Below are 22,437 nucleotides of genomic sequence, written 5' to 3'. Positions count from 1 at the left end.
GCAAGCATCCTTATCCTATGTTAAATGCAGCGGGTTAAACCCAGTATAGTGAATGACCTGTTGAGAGACCCAGGGTTGGGAAACCATTTCAGTGTCTGGATTTTAAACCTGCTTTATAAGCTGCTCTTAAGTGTGTTCTGTTATGTTTTGTCCATGCTTTGGAACAGTAATCATTGAGTGGAAGGTAAATCCTATCAAGAGTTCAAGAGACACTGAAAAGGTGCATTTGTTGTGGAAGACTCATGGGTAGCACGGGAGGTCAGAGTATCTGGAAAAAGGGATCCAGACCCTAGTAGGTTGGGAAACAGACCCCCACACCCAGACCTGGGGCGCCTCTATCCTCCTCAACCTAATTGGATTTCTCCAGAAGAGATTCAAGGGGCACAGTAGGTCTATATCAAGCGTCAGCAAGCTCCAGCCCTCCCTCAGGCCTGTTTGTGTACAGCCTGGGACCTAAGAATGGTTTTTACTCTTTTAAAGGTTTGAAAAAAATCAGAAGGATACTCTTTCATGACACACGAATATTAAATGAAATTCAAATTTCAGTATAAATAAAGTAAATCAAGTTTTATTGGAACACAGCCTCTCCCATTCATTTGCATATTGCCCACGGCTGCTTTGGAGTGCCCACTGCAGCGCTGAGTGGTGGACACAGACCACCTGACCCCCAGCCTAAAATGTTTACTCTCTGGCACTTTACAAAAGGTGCTGTTGGTCGAGATCATAGATAAAATCAATCCTTGATTTGGCATAGTTGAAGCAGAATAGGTTTGACAAGTAGGCAGATCTTTGCTCAATTCTTGGTCAATGAAAAACATATTATTATTATTATTATTATCATTAGTAGTAGTAGTAGTAGTAGTATTTTGGAGACTGTGTCAATGAGGTGGCCAGAGTAGCCATGGGCAAGGGTAAGTCTTTGCTTTTAAGCATTTTTTTTTCCCTTTTCTGGTAGCTGTTTTGTAAATTTTGTGGGAATGCTCTTAGTTACTTTTAAAAGGAAAATGTGAAACTTGTAAAAGCACTGACGAGAGGCAGCATTCAGGGACTCACTCAGTTCCTTTTGCAGGCACCTAATTGTTTGTTTGCTCCACACAAAAGGCGGATCAGAGAAAAATCGCTTCTTTATTCTTTCCCTTTACATCATCTCTCCCGCACCTGGGGAGTCTGGATGCTCGGAGACCGAGTGCAACATGCATCTGATGATGGGTTACACCAAAGCTCACCAAGACATAAATCCCTCCCAGATTTATGGAGATTTTCTGTAGCTTAACTAGATTTCTAATTGTCCTGCCACCTGTACTGAAATGTACAGTCTGTGTTAATCTCGAATTCTTTTCTGTTTCCATAATCTTGGTAAAGTTTCCTGCACTCAAACAGTAAATCCAATTTGGTCCATGGGCTTTAAAGAGGGAGCCAAATTCATTTTTATGCTTCTTTGGGGGTGTTTTTTGGCAACTGAAAGGCTGGCACTATTTCTTTCTTTTCTGGGGTCCCTGTGCTATGCCTTCGAGATTGAAAGCATGAGTTTGCGTGTGTGTTGTCTTATTAAAAGTTTCTATCATTTCAGAGGAGTTGAGAAGGAAATAGGTAAAGGTTTCCACATATTTAGCACGCCAGCACTTCTGCTCTCCTCACAAATTGTTTGTTTATAGATGACAGTTCGCTTGCTTATTTATTTTCTGGTGGTACTAAGGATACAGAATGAAAAAATAGACTCTGTACTTGTTTTTGTAACCATTTTCTCTGGACATGTTTAAGACAACTGTATCTGAGTCTGCCATGCACCCTGAAACAAATTGTTTAAACACCTTTTTCCTCGTATATGAGGTTGTAATAATACATTATCTACTCTGCTACTTCATAGGGCTATTTTCAGGAATTAACTGTGATAAAATATGTAGCCTTTTCTAACAAAGGGAAATAATTTAGTCAGTGAGAGTGCTCAGCCCTCTTGAAAAGGAGGATTCCCTATTTTCTGATCATCCCTTCTCTGTCCCTTACTCTTCCCAACCCCCAACATTAAGGGCAATATTTTTCTTTAGTTGGAGACCTTGAATTTGTCTGTCCTTTGGCAAGTTGCTTGACTTGTCAGCTTCACTTTCTTCATCTGGGAAGTCTCATCTTAAAAAGAAATTATATGTATAGGTGTATAAGAAGTTATCATAGGAGAAAGATGGAGGAAGGCTACACGGGCTTCTCTGTACTAATTTTGCAACTTTCTATGAGTCTAAATTGCTCAATTTTTAAAATATATGTAAAGCACTTGACACAATACCTAACATATTTTAGAAGCTCATGTCTGGTAGTTTTAAAAATAGTAATAGATGGGTGAAAATTCCTTTGAGCTATAAGTATAACATAAAGTTGAACGTTAGCATTATTAATACTACCTGATACTATTATGTAACACTATGATAACTAACATTTGTGGAATACGTACTATCTACTGTCACTATTTTAAGTATCATATTTAATTCTGACAACATGCTTAGGTGGTAGTTATGATTAGTAGCCCCATGTTATAGACGGGAAAGCTGAGGTACAGAGAGGTTAGGTAATTTGTCCAAGCTCACAGACTCTAGAAGTCGGGGAGCCAGGATGCGAAAGCAAGTAGTCTGACTTTATAATTCAAAGAAAAAAATCATTATTGTATTTAGTCATTTGTGAAACTTTAGCCAAGATCAAGCCTCAGGGTGGGAAAACTGCACCCTTGTACTTTCATTTCCCTCCTTTACTTCCAGAATGTTCCCTGGATGATTGCATTAGGTGGGATTTTGAGGTATCTAAGGAGTACCTCATCTGTCCCCAATGCATTACCTCACCTGCCTAAAATCCCACAGATGAGGTGCTCCTTGGATTGTAACAGTTGTTCACAAACGATGTAAAGTACAGCTTCCCTGGTCTCTGTAGTTAAGACTCAAATTCAGCAGTCTGGGCTGGGATTCCAGAGCCGGCATTTTTAATAAGTTCTTATCATTAGCTAAATTTGGGAAACAATGATTTGAGATTATGGTTTCCAGAAGTACCTAGTACAAAGCGTATGGTGGAGGCGTTGGGGAGTTTGCAGCAAGGAATAAACAGCTCACTGGGGGAGTCTCACACAGCAGTGGATTTAGGAGCAGACAGTCCTTGATTCTAATCCTGTTTCTTTTGCTTTCAAATTTTGTGGTCCCTTGGTTTTAGTTTTCTCATCTTTGAAATGGAGACAATACAACCCACCTCACAGAGGTGTCATGAGGATTAGTATTAATGTCATAGGAAGCATTGTGCTTTGTACATTAATTGTTGTTGTTATTAATTTACCATCTACTATCATTTATATAGAGTTGAACTATCAGCCAATCGGCCAGTCACCGCGGATGGATGATAGAGTCAGGCCCTAGAGAATTTCTAGAGTGTGGTCAATTTTGATTAGATGGAGGGAGCTTTCCAGAGATGGGAATACAATGTGGAAGGAAGGTCTTTGGGCAGTGAAAATTTGTCCCTTGGAAAAGCAGCACTAACAATACTTGTTTTTTTAAAAGATGATGATAAATAATCACAAATTTATTACCACTATTAGAAGAAAGACTTGAACAAAACAAGCTCACTGACTTTGGAGTAATGCTATCTTGCATGAAGGGACCCAATTTTTCACCAGCCTCCTGTTGCCAGAAACGGTTTTGCCTTTCAGGAGAGACCCAGCCTCCTACCTCCCTGGATAGGTCTCACCCTTACGAGCCTTGACAGGATACAGCACAGGACATCAAGGCTCTTGGAGCTAGCCATGGAGCACAAACAGAATAGCTTTTCTTACACATCCCTCTGAATCACATCTCTATCTGCACATCTACAGCAGGGAAATCTTATCCTCTTAGGGAGTCTCTCTAGAGATAAGCAACTCTGCCAAGATAGGGAGATAATTTACTGGCCATTGAAAGCTTTAATATCATAAGCAGGATAAAATACCTTTACTAGTGGGAACTATTTCTATGTAATTTAAATTTATTTTTCTATTTTACAAATTGACGCACAATTCACGAGGACTGACTTGGGGAAATTCATGAGTTCCAAAACTTTAGGGCACCATACAGTAGTGCTCCACTTATCAGCGGTTTCACTCTCCGTGGTTTCAGGTACCCACAGTTAACTGAGTTCCAAAAATATTAAATAGACAATTCCAGAAATAAACGATTCATAAGTTTTAAACTGCATGCCGTTCTGTATAGCATGATGGAATCTCGTGCCTTCCTGCGCTGTCCCTCCCAGGAAATGAAATCATCCCTTTGTCCAGTGTCTGCACACTGTATATGCTCCCCACCAAGTTCGTCTCTTAGTAGCCTTAGTCACTTAGTAGGCGTCTCGGTTATCAGATCAACTGTGTTGGTATCGCAGTGCTTGTGTTCAAGTAACCCTTATTTTACTTAATACTGACCCCAAAGTCTAAGAATAGCAATGCTGGCTGGCACTTGCCAAGAGAAGCTGTAAAGTGCCTCCTTTAAGTGAAAAGGTTAACATTCTCTACTTAATAAGAAAAATAAAACTGTATGCTGAGGTTGGAGAGAACGAATCTTCTATCTATGAAACTGTGAAGAAGGAAAAGGAAATTCGTACTAGTGAGAAAGACCACATTCACATAACTTTTATGACAGGATATTATTTTACTTGTTCTATCTTATTAGTAGTATTGTTAATCTTTTACTGTGCCTAATTTATAAATTAAACTTTATCATAAGTATGTATATATAGAAAAAAACAGTATGTATGGGGTTCGGTACTATCTGAGGCTTCAGGCATCCACTGGGGGATTCTAGGCACATATCCCCCATGGGGTCTACTGTAAAGGCTATCGTCTATGGTGTTTTGCTTTAAGGGGCATCATTCATTTGGCATGTATAATGAATAATTACATTGAACAGCTGGGCAACCATGTGGCATGAGTGAATGGTTCTCAAAGTACCCACCTTCCAACACAATGGTTTTGGCTGTTGTGTGTAGAATCATCTGAGCACTTAATACAAGGTACCCTGAACTTACCAAGAAAGTTTTGAGCAGGAAGCCTAGAGAGAGGCCTCTAGACCCAGCAGTTTTATCAAGCTTCTCCCAGTGATTTTTGAATGCCTACCAGAATTTGAGAACCACTGTTCTAGTGAGTTTCAATATTTAGTTTGTCCATCAGAATATGGCAGCACGAGTGCACACAGCTGGGTCAGCTCCCTCTAGATCTCCTCCAGCTTCTCTTAATCCTATGCCAGGTTGTGCTCTGGTTTATCCACTGCCCATTCCATATTCCATCTGCCCTTAGCAAGCACCTTAGTTGGTCCAAGTTTCTTGCCTGGTAGGGTGACCTGAAACTTTCTTCCAGAAGGGCCTGGGCCATTAGCAGACTTGGTTGAATTGGACTGTTGTAGTTTTCCATTGAATTTTATCACAGCGTATGGAAGTCCTAAAACACCCCAGGGAGACCCTGCATTCCAGGCATATTCCTCCTGACCTCCATTGTGTGGTTGCAGCCTGATTTTCTCTTGAGAGTCAGGATCGATCACCCCAAACAGTACAGTGACCCCTTAGCCTGTTGAGTCACTGGAGTGTGGAGCCAAGGTGGCCAGGTGGCAGTCCCAACCTCCACATCAGTGGACCCCCTGCTGTGTCCCATCTGTCCCCTGCTTAGTCCCCTTTGGGGACTAAGACCTCTTGACCAGCAGAGCCCAAAGTTTTGGAGGTGGGAAGCAAAATGCTGACTACGAATCCAGGGACAACAGAGGAGCCACTCCCATGTCCTCTCCTTGATCCCTGGCCTGTGAAATCCAGGTCATGGGAGGAACAGCAGCATGTGTCACTGATTAGAGCATGCATTGCTCTAGCCCTGCCAGGTGTTGTCACTCAGTTGATGATGCAACTGAGTCCTCAAAAGGCCATCAACTGTTCTGCGAAGCCTCTTCTGTAGAAAGATAGGGGACGTGTGAATTCTATGCTCATAAGCCTATTGCTGTCCTCATTTGCTATAAAACAAGTTTCTTGGTCAGAAGCAATGCTATGTGCGTAAAGGTGAATAAGGCACTCTTAAGTCTACAGGTGATAATTTTAGTAGAAGCATTGTGGGCAGGAAGGTGAATCCATATGCAAAATAAGTGTCTATTTTAGAAAGTACATACTGTATGATGGCAGTGAGGCAACCAAGCCTAATTTATACAAATACATTCTTTTGAACACAAAATTAAACGCAAAATATCAAGAGTAAAAGGGGAAAGTCCCAGTTCGCCCTCCTCCATTACTTTTCCCCTTCCCCTGTCTACACATAATCCCAATACTTGCACCAGAGCTTTTTGACTATTAATCTTTGGACTTGTATTCTTTTTGCTTTTTCTGTGCATTTGTACACATACATGTGCATATGTAAACAGAAGAATTTTTTTCTTTAAATATGAATGACCTCCTGTTACACATACTGTTTTGAAACTTTCTATTAAAATTATTTTTGTTCATTAACTACTAAAATATTGTTTTGATGTGCAGGGGCATTTATCTGTGACATCTCTGTCTCTCTGTGTCTACATCTACATCCTTGTCTACTTCTGTGTCTACATCTAGGTCTACGGCTCCATCTCCTTCTCCATCTGCGTCCACATCTCTGTCTCTATCTCTATCGACATCTACATCCACGTCTACATCTATAGAAGGAAGTGGAAGACAATGAATAGCCATGAACGCACCACCGAACCGAGAACAACATAACTAGTAACTTACATCTATAGAGGGTGCCAAAAAAATGTATACACATTTTCAGAAAGGAAAAAATTGTATTAAAATTGTAATAGTCAATATATACTGATAACAGAAGATGCATACAAGTCACATTTGACTTCTGCAATTACAAGAGGTGCTCAAAGTTGTTACCATCAGCGTGATTTTAATACAGTTTTTTCCTTTCTTAAAATGTGTATACATTTTTTTGGCACTCTCTGTATTTTTATATTTCTTATCGCTTCCATTCACCTGCATCCCTCCTTAGGTGACCACTTTCTGAATTTTTGCAATGATCATTCTATTACTATCATTTTAATAACTTAAATTTTTAAAAAAATGGTATAAGATTCAGAAGAAGGTATAAAAGTAATAGAGTTCTAGTGTACTTGTACCTTCCCTTCATGATAATACCTTACTTAAGCATAGTTCATTGCCTAAGCCAGAAAGTTACGGTTGGTGTAATAAAATAAACTCAGGTACAGACCTTATGTAGATTTCACTAATTTTGTAACTACTCGTGTGTGTGTGTGTGTGTGTGTGTGTGTGTGTGTGTTAATAGCTCAATGAAACTTTATCCTCTGTAAATTGCAGGAGCCAACAACACAACCAGGATACAGAACTGTTCCAGCACTACAGCTCGAGCAAACACTCTCAGCAAAACCTGGGCAGCACTCTGTAATCAGATACATTATTGTTATCATTATTATTATTATTTACAAAAAAAGAAAATGAACATTCACACTAAGTGAGATAAAGTCTAAAGATAGCTTCACATCAGTTGAGGTCAGGTTTTGCTGCAAATGAGTTTGTGCAAAACTTAGAAAGAAACTTGTGTTGAGAATGTTTTGGATTTTGGACTTGCAGATATGATATTGTAAATCTTTATTATTTTACTTAAAGTTTGATTTTCTTTGAATATGTTTTTCCTCACTGTATTTTTTGCCTGAGTGCATTTGGAGTTTCTCTTCTTATCTGTTTCCTCTCTGCATTTTGGCTTCTGGAAATTCTTCATAATTTCTGGCCTGCTTCTGGCATCTGCTCTCATTTGCTATGATTTTTCTGTCATTTTAAGAAATTTGGGGCTGAAGCGTTTAAGATGTGTGTTCTCATCTGGCACCTTGGTCTGAAGTTCAAGATCATCTGTTTTGTACTTCATATATTGATGATACACAGACTTGTACACATGTGTAAGTGCACACAATATTTTTTATAATGACCATGTGCTATTTTTGTAATTAGTAAATAACCATGGCCTTGAGGCAGGTATAATTGGGATCCTCTCCCCTCCCTTCCAAGCAAGGTGGGAACTGACCATTTTACTTTGAAGAGAATCAGGGAACAACAGAGGGAAAGGGCTTGCTCAACAGAGCTGGGCCTCTTTCCAGAGCTTCACCACTTCACAAGACGTGGAACTCATGAAGTCAGAAAACAGGCAGGATGGAAACGTGCCAAAATGCTAGCAGTGGTTATGTGTGCTTGGTTAGAACATGGAAATAGTTACTGTCTTTCTTCTACTTTTTCATTTTCCAAATTTTCTAGAGTGAAAGTATAGACTTTTTTTTCTTTAGACATTTTAAAAAATCTTTTTCATGGCTTTATCAAAAATAGCTCTCTTCTCACATCTTTTTTCTGTTCAGTCTGTTGCATAATATTGTTTTACTGAATTATATAAAGAAAAATTCAGCCTCACATGGATATGTAGTTGGAAAGGTAAGGACTCGCAGACACCCCAAAAAGATCTTGGGAATTACTAGGGTCCTTGGCCCACAATTGACAATCATTTTTCTGGAGAAATATTAGTGTACTACACACTTTAAAAAAAGCACACAATTCAATGATGTTTAGTATATTTACAGAGTTGTGCAACAAATACCACAATCAAGTTTAGAATATTTCATCATTTGAAAAGGAAACTCTGCACCCCTGGCCTATCCACTTCCCAGTTCTTTCCAGCCCTGAGCAATTACTGACTTTCTACCTTTTAAAATGACCATTCTGGACATTTTGTATAAATGAAATCATATAAGTAGTTTTTTTTATGTGTGACTAGTTTTTTAGCATAATGTTTTCAAGATTCATCCATGATATGGTGTATAATGCTTCATTCCTTTTTATGAGCAAATAATATTCCATTGTATGGATAGACCACATTTGTTTATTCATTTGTCACCTGAGAGACATTTGGGTTGTTTCTACTTTCTTGCTATTATGAATAATACTTCTATGAATGTTTGTGTACAAGTTTTTGTGTGGACATTATGTTTTGAATTCTCTTGGGAGAATTCCTAGGAGTGGAATTGCTGGGTCAAAAGGTAACTCTATATTTAACCATTTGAGAAATTGCCAGATTATTTTTCAAAATGGCTGTGCCATTCACAACAAATGTGCAAATGACCATGTAAATAGACTTCCATAATAAAATACATTTGCGTTTTCTTTAAAAAAAAAAGAAACATTGAAAAATAGTTGTGGATTCTAATTTTGCGTCTTCTGCAAAGAGAAAGTCACTTTGTCTTTATCAATAAAATGGGAATAACCAACAGTACCATCTGGAATTCTCCGACAGACACAACAGGTCTGGGCTTGCTAAATGCCATGAACAGAATTCTTTCACAGAAGCTCTTTGAACCTGAAACTTAGTAGTACTCAGTGACCATGGGTCTTCAATCTTAGGAAAGCCTTAATCAACCTTGGCCAGGGAGGCAGAACCGATACAGGAGTATGTGGGGTCTGCCCCCAACTCTCAATTAAAGGGCAGTTTTTGCAACATGCCTTCTTTTCGAATCAGAGCCAGGGTCATTGTTGAGCTGAGGTAACATTAATTATTTTTCCGCTTGTCGGATTCCATGAAAAAGATGTGAAAATGGCCTGTTTGTGAAAGAATGCAGGCAGAGGCTGTGAGCTGATTATGTCAAACCTAGTCAAAGCTTCCTTGGTGTGGGAGATTGTAATCAACAAAGCATGGTGGCATCTGTGCCTGTTACAGGAGGAGCCCCATCCGCCTGGCTCCCCAGCAGAGACAAGAAGCCAGGTTTAACCCCTGCTGGACTGAATTGCATCGACTGTGTAGAGCAAAGAAATTTTACTCTCATCAATTATTTAGTACATATTTAGGTGATAGCACAGCAAAGGAGGGAACTGTCCTTGATTCGTAGGAGGAGGCACTGAATTGCTTCCTTCATAGAGCAGCATTGGTTCTTTCTGTGAGTTGGCCAGTCATACAGATGGGTCAAGGCACAGAGTTGCAAAACTTGAAAGGTACAGAAACAAGCTTTTAAAAAGTCTGAAAAAGACCTCAGAGAACGTTAGCAGGGCACTCCAGACTTTCTACATAGGTGAGGCTAAGGGACCGTGCTCTGGTTAAAAGAGGTATCCCAAAGTGGCAATTGCAAACTTGAGAAATTTTCAACTGTCTTGTTGAAAACTGGGTGAGGCAGCTGATGATACTATGGGCAAACTAAAGCCCACCATCCAATGTTGCCCTTGGCAATCATTTGACCCAAAGATCATCGATCATCAAATATGTTTTACTCAATTTTCTTTTATTATAACCAATAATTATGCCCCCTTTCTTTTACCGAAATGAAATGCATTGATAATAAAGCTTCTTACATACATGACTATAAAAAGATCATATTCCATAAACATAAACTATTATTTATGTGCAATGATGACATAAAGAGCTTATACCAGAAATGAAAATCAGCTATATCACTAAGCACACTATTTAGTTTAGTTGACATTTTTTTTCACAGTAACACTTTCTCGATGAAGGATGCAACATGTTGATATATATCTGGCACAATCTCCTTACCTCATAGCACACTGGCATTTCAAGTCTCATTGCTCTGGATGACATAATTAAGTAATCAGATACATGAATACATACACAAAGTCGGCAGGAATGTGACAGCTACAAGTGAAGACTGATACAGGCAGGTAGCATTGGCAATTTAATTAAAACCTATGTGTACTGTTAACATGGGTGATGTGATTTTCCAAAATTGTAGTAGTAAAGTTCTTGGTAAAGTTCTGAATATATGGAGTACAATCTTCTCTTGATTAACAATGTAGTTGCATTTCCAGAAATTTCAATGCATATTAAAGTATTTGTGTACTGTTTAGGATTTGGTTCTAAGTTAGGATAATAGGTAGCAGCTTTTTACCTCCTACCTGAATATCCAGAGGAACATCAGAAAATCGTGCAACAGTTAGGGCAATTCTCAAAGGCAAGGAACTACCCTGAATACTGCAAACCTCTAGCATTCATAGTCCCTACATACTCCATGTTGGTAGTGACTCCCAGTCACTGACAAACAAAAATGCCCTCATACATTTCCACAGTGCCCCAGAGGGGCAGTACCATCCAGTCTGTTCCCAAACTCTGAACCTCACACATGGTGCTAGGAGGGGAATGGCTTCCCCAAGATCACCCATGAGCCCAAGGAGATGCCAGGACCAGCATTTAGGTGCCTGACTCCAAATGCAGTCCTACTGTCACCAGCCCAAAGTTTCCTAGGGTAGTGTCCACACTCAATCCTGCCCATTTCTGCTTACCGGCGACCATTCTCGCTGGTCATTGACTCACTGCTGCCTGTAAAGCATTAATGATCTAAAATGTTAGCTTAAACCCTTGAAAGTTTATTTGCAAGATTTTGATAAAGTACCCCCAGATGATTCCAATGTAGGATGTTTATGGCTTGTTCACACTTTGAGAACTATATTTCCTAAAGTTAGTGTTAGAAATCTATGAAAATAATGGTCAGATCGTTTTGAAAACTTTGGGTTAGCCAGAGATGCAAAACTCTTTTTCAGACCCTTTAATAAATGAATGTGAATGTAAATGTCTAAGATGGAGAATGACCTGACTTATTTTCCAAGTTTATTTGATCATGAACTGTCCCCCTCCCATGTTTGTTTAGTTGAGTAGCTTGTTGCTAATGAGATGTAGATCATTTACATCCTGACCTCATTTTGTAGATAAAAGAGAGGAGAAAGTAGATACTCACTGAAATGAGAAGTTTAAAAAGGCTATGGGAGGTTAATGTGTTATTTCAGATAGAAAATAGAGAGATATTTGATCCTTTTCCCTTTGATTTTTTAAGCTTCATGAGGACAAGCTCATGTCTTTTCTTTTGTTGTTGTTGTTTGTTTGATTCTTTCCATTGCTTGGGTACAGAGCCTGACCCATATAATCACGTGCCACTTAACGTTCTGAGAAATGTGCCATTAGGTGATTACATTGTTATGCAAACATCACAGAGTGCACGGACACAAACCTACTACACACCTAGGCTGTATGGTACAGCCTACTGTTCCTAGGCTACAAGCATGTGCAGCATGTTACTGTACAAAACAACCAGAGATTAAATCGAGCACAAGAGAAAATGATGCCATCAGGAGACTCAGTAAACATGAGGTGTATGAGGTGCTGTCAGTGTAACGTGGCCTATTGTTTTACAGCAAACTTTGCTTTTTTATAAGTAGAAAGAGTACACTCTAAAATAATGATAAAGAGTTAATATTGAATAGAAAAAACATAAACTAGTAACAGTCATTTATCATTGTCAAGTATTCTGTACTGTACATAAGTGTATATGTTATACTTAAAAAAATAGTTTTAGCAAAAATATGAAGGAGCAATTTTTTTCCTATGTATGGTGATGGTTTATTGAAATTATTACAGCACAGTGGAAAGATTCAAATGGCTCCACATGGTGTTTGGAAATTCATCCCAACTGTAGGCTGAATGACTGCAAGGTGGACAGACCACCGAAGTCCAAGAGTTTCAGCATTTCCTCAGTGTCGGGACCAACAGTGATCTTCTGATCCAGGTCTGAGACCTCAGGAACATAATTAATTACCTCTCCTTTCTCTCTCTTCTTCCTGCAGCTTGATAGAGGCATCTCTCACAGGGCCGCTCTGAATCCGCGTCATCAGATGTGTGACATAGCCCGCTGTCTTGTTGCAATGTGTCTCTATGAATACCTGGGATGCCTTCTTCATGGTCTTGGTGTGAATGTGGCCCATCTTGGTGGGTCCCTGGTGAAAGAGGAAAGCTAACTAGGCATTTACAAATTAATTAACTAATTAATTTTAAATTTAATTAATTTTTTTTCCTTTTTACCCACCCCCCACCCCTCTCTCCTTTGGCAACCATCAGCTTCTTCTCTTGAGCTATCGTATATTTCTATTTTGTTTTGTTCGTTCATTGGTTTTGTTTTCTTAAAGTCCACATATAAGTGAGATCATATGCTATTTGTTTTTCTCTGTCTGACTTATTTCACTTAGCACAATACCCTCTAGGTCCATGTTGTCGCAAATGACAAGATTTCATTTTTTTTTTATGGTTGAGTAACATCCACTGTATACATGTACCACATCTTCTTTATCCATTCCTCTATCAGTGGTTGCTTAGGTTGCTTCCCTCTCTTGGCTATTGTAAATACTGCTGCAGTGAATATAGGGGTGCATACATCTTTTTGAATCATTGTTTTTGTTTTCTTTGAATAAATACCCAGAAGTGGTATTGTTGGGTCATTAGACAGTTCCATTTTTAAATTTTTTGAGGAATCTCTATACTGTTTTCCATAGTGACTGCACTAATTTATGTATGTACTATACCTTATTACAACTGGCAGCACAGTAGGTTTGTTTAGACCATCACCACCACAAACACATGAGAAATTCATGCCACTACAACATTATGGTGGCTACGATGTCACTAGGTGATAGGAAATTTTCAGCTCCATTATCATCTTGTGGGACTACCATCTTATATGTGGTTTCTGGTTGATCAAAACATCATTATATGGCACATGGCTGTAGTTGTTACTCAAATAATGTTTATTAAATGAATTAAATCAATAGTAGCCTACTTAAAGTGTGGTAGGATAGCTTCAGATTGTTCTGAAAAGTGGGAAGTTTCTTTGTATTCTTAGGAACAGAGACATTAGAAAACTCCATCAGAGATTTTATAGCAGAGTATCACAAAGCCAGCAAAACTTTTTAGCCTCCACATATAAAACTAAGCATAATCAGGTGGGCAGGAACAGTTGTGTAGATTATGCACTGTAGAAATGATGGTGGCACCATTCACTGTTTCCGAGAAGTCTGTTTACAATTGAGTTGGGCTGACAAGACAAACACGTAGAAATAATTAAAGAACAAATAAAGAGATTTCGTAGTTGTTTTACATGGTGGGGTGCTTTGATTCAGGCTTTGGTATATTTGTTTCTATAACTTTTATCCTTTGTTGGTGTTATGCGTTCTAGTAGTCATGTATCACATGGACTAGATGTTGGTTGTTCAACAATTTTTTCTGTAATAAAACCTGTTGTTCCACACCTGCCCACTTTTTGCACATTACCACTTCCCAGTGAAACCCTAGATTCCTGTGCCTTTGCCCAGGCCACTTCCTCTACTTCCTTTCCTTTTGTCTTACTGGCACACTGCAACTTATCCAGGGCACAGTTCAAATGTCACCTCTTCTCTGTAGTTTTCTGAGACCTCTCTTTGGCATTCACCTGCCCCCAGTATTGGAATTCACTGTTCCCTCATGCCTGTGCCATCAGCACTTTTTATGGAGACGACTAGCACATTAATGAAAAGCAGGAGACAGAAATGGTTATGTGCTTTAAGTCAGAGAGAAGAGGGTTCAAAATCTGGATCTCTCCCTGATAACTGTGACTTTGGATACTAACCTGTTATAAGCTTCTGTTTCCTCTCTTTTAATATGGGGCTAGTAATAGGTTCTCCTTCATGAGATTGTGTTGATGTTGAAGGGAGATGATGTATAGATAGAGCATATGTCTGCCTCACATTGCTCCAAAAGAGAAATTGAGCTGATTATCATGTTTTAATGAGTACATTCTTGAGAGTAGATCTCCATGTTTATATTTTCTCCTGGGAAAATTATCAAATATTGACCAGTAGTACTTATTTGTTTAAAAAGATTAATTCATGGTTAAATTAGAGAATGCATCTTTTATTTCTTTCTTCTGCCCCAAACTCTTCTTTGTTAATAATTATTTACCCCTGCCCAACTCATCATTTGAGATGGTAATGCTAATTTATTTGAGATGGTGAAAAGACAGTGATAAGCTTTACTGTCATACTTCTATTCTCAATGATTGGAGAATTCTGAAACCTACTATTCTTATCCTCAAATAGTATGGTATGGCATACCATAAAGACATTAACATCTAGGATTTAAGGTGGGTTGGTTTGTCTTAACTAGAAAAGTGGACATGGTGTTTACAGAGTTGGCATTCCCCGGGACTCACCAGAGCAGCTATCTCATGCTTGACAAAAGCTAAGTAATTCACTGTCTGAAATATCACAGCAAGGATCAAGCCTTTCTTCAGCCTGACCAAGGGGCAGCTTACAAAGTTGAGCCTGAATCAACACACTGCCCATTTCCTGGATGAGAATCAGTATGGGACAACCCTCCAGCTTTTGATCCATTCCGCAAATATGCCTTAAGAAATTCAATCCACCAGCAAAGCTTGTGCCTAGTCTGTATAAATAGCAGGGACGGTGAGCTTCTATATGTTTTAATCATAGCCCTGTTCCCTCAAACCCTTCTGCACACCTCCATGCATGTTCTGCATCATTGTCCCTTCATCTAATGTACGATGAAAACACTATCAAACATGTTACATGTTCTTCAGCTGCTTCACTAACCCAATTCCATCTTTCTCTTTAAAATTGAAGATTTTAAATATATGAATTTCAAACCCAAATCTTTTCACCTCTGTATGTTCTCTTCTGATCCTTTTAAATGATTACACTTATTTTTTTATTTATATAAAATTAGTGTGCACCTATTTGCTATTTCATTTTGTTTTTTCAGCTTATCCTACCTCCCACATGCTCATTATATACTGATCATAATCTACATAATTGTCATTTGAAAAATTTATAGTTTTCTATTTGTTAATAAATGAGAGTCTTCTCAGTTTATTCTTATTTTTATCATTTGATTTTGTCGATATTTTTCTCTCTCTTATAAATGACACTAGTAGAAGTATGTTTGTAACTTTTGGTTTTGGTTACTTTTTTCGGAGTATATTTCCCAAATAGAATTATGTGACCACATCTCTTATAACATTTGCAAGTTACTTACCCAACCAATTTGCATCCATGGAGCAATATGTAAGTGTACCTATTTCCTCATAATCACATAATGTTACCTTTTTAATTTTTATAATCAATTTAATAGAGATATAATAATCCCTTAAACCCACTTTGGGCTGCATTTTTTACTTATTAGGAAGCTTGTGAATTCTTCAATGTGATCATTTACTATGTGCATTTCTTTGAGTATAAACTATATTTGGTCACAGAATGAGTTACTCACTTTTGTTGGACATTTAATAACAATTTGACATAGTCAGAGATGGAGAGGATATTAATGACAATATTAGCCATGACACAGAATTAGTCACGTAATACAAAGCTAAGAAAGATAAAGAGCTGTTTTAAAACTCCCCAAATAGAACACTTCCACAAAACACCACTAAATAGAAGGTTTGGTCACCTTCATAATAGAAAGGAATCGATGGGCAGACAGGATTTTAAGACTCGGGAAGATTAGCAGCGCCAATCTGCATGCCTGCATAAGTGCTGAATACAACTATTGTCCCTCTTGTCTTAGATCCTAAAATTCAGATGCATACAAGCAAGGTAAGGAACATGGACGTTTATTAGGCCAGATAATAATAATATAGTGGGAGGCGAGGACTGGGGAGATGTGACAAGTGATGCCCATCTACGGCATTGAACTCTTGTTTAGAAAAACATCACTGGGCCAAACACATCTCTGGGCCAAGTTTGGCTAGTGGCCACCAGGCTGTGCCCTTTGCTTAAGACTTTTAGAGACTATATTCAAATGTCAATGAGGAAGATGAGGCAAACAGGTGAGGTGTGAGAAACAGGTCAGTTAACATTTTTTTTTTTTTTTTATGATTTTTTTAATTGGGGAAGGGGAACAGGACTTTATTGGGGAACAGTGTGTACTTCCAGGACTTTTTTCCAAGTCAAGTTGTTGTCCTTTCAGTCTTAGCTGTGGAGGGCGCAGCTCAGCTCCAGGTCCAGTTGCTGTTACTAGTTGCAGGGGGCGCAGCCCATCCCTTGCGGGCGACAAAACCGGCAACCTTGTGGTTGAGAGGACACGCTCCAACCAACTGAGCCATCTGGGAGGCAGCTCAGCTCAAGGTGCCGGTGTTCAATCTTAGTTGCAGGGGGCGGACCCCACCATCCCTTGCAGGACTCGAGGAATTGAACTGGCAACCTTGTGGTTGAGAACCCACTGGCCCATGTGGGAATCGAACCGGCAGCCTTCGGAGTTAGGAGCATGGAGCTCTAACCGCCTGAGCCACCAGGCTGGCCCCAGGTCAGTTAACTTTTAATACTACTAAGAAAAAGAGCAGCTCAAGCCCAGTGAATAGTAACTAATATTCGGCCTCAATGACAATAGAGCATGGTGGGGACGGTGGCCAATTGGAGAAAGCACATCCCCATTTTTTGTTTGCTTTTAACTTTTTAGTATGACCATTTAGAAATACAAACTAGAGAGAATAGTATAATGAAGCCCTTGAGCTCATCACCAGCTCATCAGTCCTAGCCCGTTATGGACGGCCTTGCTCACCTTCACCCCTGATGAGGAAGACCAGGCACTGTTCCAACCCACCTGAGAGTTGTATGCTGGAACATGGGGCCAGCACCGCCAGAATTTTGAAAGAAGCTAGACATTTTGCTTTTCATTTGAAATCTGATTTCTATAGGTTGTCAATTAGTTAAAAACTTGTAATACATTGTAGAGGTCAGGATGGTGCTGCCAGTTACTAATGTTTAGCAATAACATAAATTTGGAGAAAATGCTGGAGGTGAGAGAGGAAATGCAGTCAAATGCTGAGCTATTTCTGGGCCCCTTACATATAGCTGTGTGTAAAAACATGGCTGCATGGGATGGGCCACATCTGGGCCTAGACATAATAGCTCTGTGACGGCCCCGAGTGTAGTATTGTCAGTCCTACACGGATTTGTTCACAGGTTTTCCTCTTACCTTCGACACTGAGCGCCTTAAGGAAACTCCTTGAGGGAACTCACAGTCTCTCCCCAGGGCCCAGCAGATAATAATAACCAATAGAGTTTTGAGGAATGAATGAACAGATAAAAACATGAGCATCTTTCTTGTTATGCTTGAGTCTTAAAGTCACTTCAAGCACCATCAAATGATGGGGTAGCCAGACCCACTGATACGACTATTATTTTTCTTGTTGTTAAGAAAAAATTTTTTATTGTAAAATGCTACACTCTTACTAATTAAAATCTGAAAAATTAATGCAATATGTTTTCTAGACTGATTTATATTTTTGTTTGTAGGAGGTCATGAGTTGATTAATTCATCAAAAATAACGTGATTTATGGCCACTTCAGAAAATAAAAACATACAGTATTTTTAATTAGATGGTGTTGAACAGGAATATTTGAACACTGCAAATTTTCAGCTAGTTGAGAGTGAGAACTGTGCCTTAGACTTACAAAAATTTATATATAATTCACATACCATAGAATGCACTCTTTTAAAGTGTACAATTCAGTGGATTTTAGTATATTCACAAAGTTATGCAACCATCATCACTATCTAAATCCAGAACATTGTCATAACCCCCCCCCAAAAAAAAAAAAAATCCTGTACCCATTAGTAGTCACTTATCATTTCTTCTGCACTCCAGCCCCTGCCAACTACTACCTTCTTTTTGTTTCTATGGATTTGCCTATTCTGGACACTTCATATAAATGGAATCATATCATATGTGGTCTTTTGTGTCTGGCTTCTTTGATTTAGCATAATGTTTTTAAGGTTCATCTATGTTGTAGCATGTTTCACTATCAAATTTCTTTTTAATGGCTATATACTACTCTTTTGTTTAGATATGCTACATTTTATTTACCCACTCATCAGTTGATGGACATTTGGGTTGTTTCTACGTTTTAGCTGTTATAAATAATGCAGCTATAAATATTCATGTCCAAGTTTTTGTGTGGACATACATTTTTATTTCTCTTGGGTATGTACCAAGGAGTGGAATTGCTGGGTCATATTAAAACTCTGTGTTTAACTTTTTGAGGAATTGTTAGACTTTTTCAAAGTGGCTGCACCATCTTACAGTCCCACCTGCACTGTATGAGGGTTTCAATTTTTCCATATACTTGTCAATACTTGTTATTGTTTATCTGCTTGATTACAGTCATTCTAGTGGATATGAAGTGGTATCTCACTGTGGTTTTGATTTGCATTTTTCTAATGACTATTAATGTTGAGCAACTTTTTGTGGGCTAGTAGGCCATTAGTATTTTTTCTTTGGAGAAATGTCTATTCAAATATTTTAAAATTATGTCATCTGTCTTTTTATTGTTGAGTTGTAATTGTTCTTTATATATTCTGGATACTAAACTATTATCGGATATATAATGTGAAAATATTCTCTCCCATTTGTGAATCATCTTTTCTTGATGGTATCCTTTGAAGTGCAAAATGTTTTAATTTTGATAAACTCCAGTTTATCTACTTTGTCTTTTGTTGCTTGTGCTTTTGGTGTCATATCAAAGAAATAATTGCCCAGTTCAAGGTTGTGAAGAATTATACCTATGCTTTCTTCTAAGAGTTTTATAGTTTTAGCTCTTACATTTAGGTCTTTATCCATTTGGAGTAAATTTCTGTATATGGTGTGAATAGAGGTCCAAATTGATTTATTTGCATGTGGATATTCAGTAGTCCCAGCATCATTAGTTGGAAAGACTCTTCTTTCCCTCTTAAGTGGTCTTGGCACTGTGCCTTAGACTTTTACAATTTTATCCCTTATAGAACTGAGCATAGTTCCTTTTACCTATGTAAAAGGTAAGTAGGCAAACATGTTTGTTGAATTAAAATGGAATTCTGATTAATTAAAGCTCTTTTTGATTTAAGAGCTAAAACTTTCACAGAGGACTTTACCCAAAGGGGTAAAACTTTATTTATTTATTTATTTATTTATTTATTTATTTATTTATTTATTTAGGAGTAGTTTGAATACATGGCTTTGCAATAGAGCTGCCCATTTCCTCCTGGCCTGGACCAAATCTACTTAGAAATACTGGAGAGCAGCTTAACCAATGAGGTTTTAGAGTCTGTTGTTTTGGTCCCCACTTTCTGGGGTGCAAAAATTGGGCTACAGGTATTTTTCCCAAGAAGACTTTGAGAAAGGGTTTTATTCTCTTGAGAGCAGGCAATCTTACCAGGGTGAGCTGATACAGGGCCCAGGCACAATTACCTGCCACCCTAGAGCCCCAGCACACCTCACCAATAGATCCTGACCCTCTTTCCTGCCTAGCCCAGAGAGCATCACATAATCTTCCCAACACGAGACTCCAGGCAGACCAGCCACTTAATCTAGATGGGAACAAAAATGAAACTGGTTTGCCTAACACTGCCAAGTCACAGAGATTCCCAACGTTACTATGGCAAGTTATGTGAGTACGTAGCTCTCCAAGAGGTAGCCAAACAAATGAACAAAACTGTTATTTTTTTATGTTAAGCTTTTATTTAAACTGGGTGAAATTATGAATTATAGTATTTGATTTTCCAAGTTCAAGCTAGTTTAAATTTGTCAAATTTGTTTGTGATATAATGTGCTTATTGTATAAAACTTGGTTTGTTTGGATTGTAATATTTTGGGTAGGATTTTTGATATGTGCTAAAGTATTTCTTTTTTTCTGTTTTTCAGAGTATCCATTTATCCTACCACACAACAAGAAGTCCTGATATAGATGGGCTTGGAGTTCCCTTTTTCCAAGGTTCTCTGGGCTCTCCCCTTTCCAAGAACACAAACCTTCTTCAGTTTCAATTTGTTTGTTGTCAAAGAGAACTGCCTGCTCCTCAGGCCTCCCCACAAACTGCCTGGATGCTTAGCATGGCAAGATCCCAGGGCTGAGCCAACACCGCTGTCACCAGGCACTACCAACATTACCAGCAGAGAGTCAGTGTAGGTGGCACCACCATCAACCTGGCTGTGGTCACTGTGGGCCTCTCTTAGCCTCTGTAAAGGAGGCATTGGGCAGGCATTCCACACTTCTGCAGGCTGACCTGAGTTTGGCCGGGTGGCAGTGGTGGGAAGTGCCAGCCAGTACAGAATGAGGGGGAGCCCACGTAGCAATTAAGTGGGGATAAATAGCCATTACCAAGGAGGCCTGACAACTGCAGGAGACCGCAGTCTATTCAGGAGCAACTGCTTATTTTCCCATTGATCCTTGGCGGGATAGGGCCTTGCCTTCTGCAGCGCCCCAAATAACAGGCTCGCAAAGCCCAGTGCTAAGAGGTGGCATCTGAGAAGAATCCGCTCAGGTCTTCCTGTGTGTTTCATCTTAAGGCCTGCCAGGAGAAGAGATAATTACGGGTCTGAGATTTTGCTCCATCACAGACAATGAAGGGATCAACAGATGCCTCTCTGAAATCAGATTAAAAAAATTTTAAAAGGTTTCAGCTCAGGAGGATACCAACATTTCCCACAGGTTTCAGTCGGATAAAAAAAAGAAAAAGAAATGGAAAAGGAAGAAAGGAAGGACGAGAGGGAGGAAGGAAAGGAAACTTGGGAGTTCTTAAATATGGAAATAATCAACTTGGAGGGTGCTAAACAGACATTGCTTCTCTACCGCCTCCCCCCAGGTGGCTTTACCTTGGCCTGTCACAGCCCGGAAATCTCATTCAGGACTCATTCCATAAGGAGCAAGAATCCCCTATGGAAGCCCGAGACCTTATACAGTCACTGTCACCCCAGCTACCCATGATCTGATTTCTGTCACCATGTATCAGTTTTGTCTCTTTTAAAAGTTCATATAAAAGGAATACATAATGTGTACTCTTTTTGTCTGGCTTCTTTCACTCAGCATGGTTCTTTTGAGATGTATCCATGTTATTGCACGTGTCGACAGTTCATTGTAATTTATTGCTGATTAATATTTCATTGTGTAGATAAACGAGTTCATATCAGTTTGTTTATCTATTCACCTCCTGATGGACATTTGGTTGTTTCCAGTTTTGGGCTGTTATAAATAACACTACTATGAACATTTACTTGTATATGAAAGTCATTTCATGGATATGTTTCTACCTAGAAATAGAATTTGCTGGATCTAAGAGCGGTGAATTTGGAATTTTTATAAGAAAGTCACAACCTGGTTTTCACAGGGGGTTATACTATTTTACACTCCTATCATGATTTATATGGGAGGTTCTGATTATTTCACATCCTTGTCAACTCTTGTAGTTATCAGCCTTTTAAAATTTCACCATTATTATGTTTTTCATAGCATTTCCTTGATAACTCATGATTTTGAACATAATTTCATGTACTTATTAGTCATCTGTACTTTTTCTTTGGTGAACCTTCGGGTCAAGACATTGATCATTTTAAAAATTGCATTGTTTTTCTTATTGAGTTGTATGGATTCTTTTTATATTGGGATTCAAGACATTTGTTATATATATGCATTGTGAATATTTCCTCCCATTCTGCAGCTTGCCTTGTTATTATCTTTAAAGAGTAGAGGTATTGATGAAGTCAAAATTATTTCTTTCTTCTTTAACAGTTAACATTTTTGCTGTCATATTGAAGAAATCTTTGCTAACCCTAGCATAGCTTTTTTTCTTTTTCCCCTGGAAGC

General features: G+C 38.7%; 1 pseudogene; it reads right to left on the bottom strand.

The window, feature by feature from the left end:
* Positions 1 to 12,429: 12,429 nt before the first annotated feature.
* LOC109461078 (small ribosomal subunit protein eS17 pseudogene) lies at positions 12,430 to 12,759 on the bottom strand (annotated as a pseudogene).
* Between the last annotated feature and the right edge of the window lie 9,678 nt (positions 12,760 to 22,437).

This window comes from Rhinolophus sinicus, chromosome 2 (assembly GCF_057876585.1).
Source record: "Rhinolophus sinicus isolate RSI-liver-muscle chromosome 2, RSI-T2T, whole genome shotgun sequence".
Lineage (NCBI taxonomy): Eukaryota > Metazoa > Chordata > Mammalia > Chiroptera > Rhinolophidae > Rhinolophus > Rhinolophus sinicus.
This window is presented reverse-complemented; position numbering and strand designations above follow the sequence as displayed.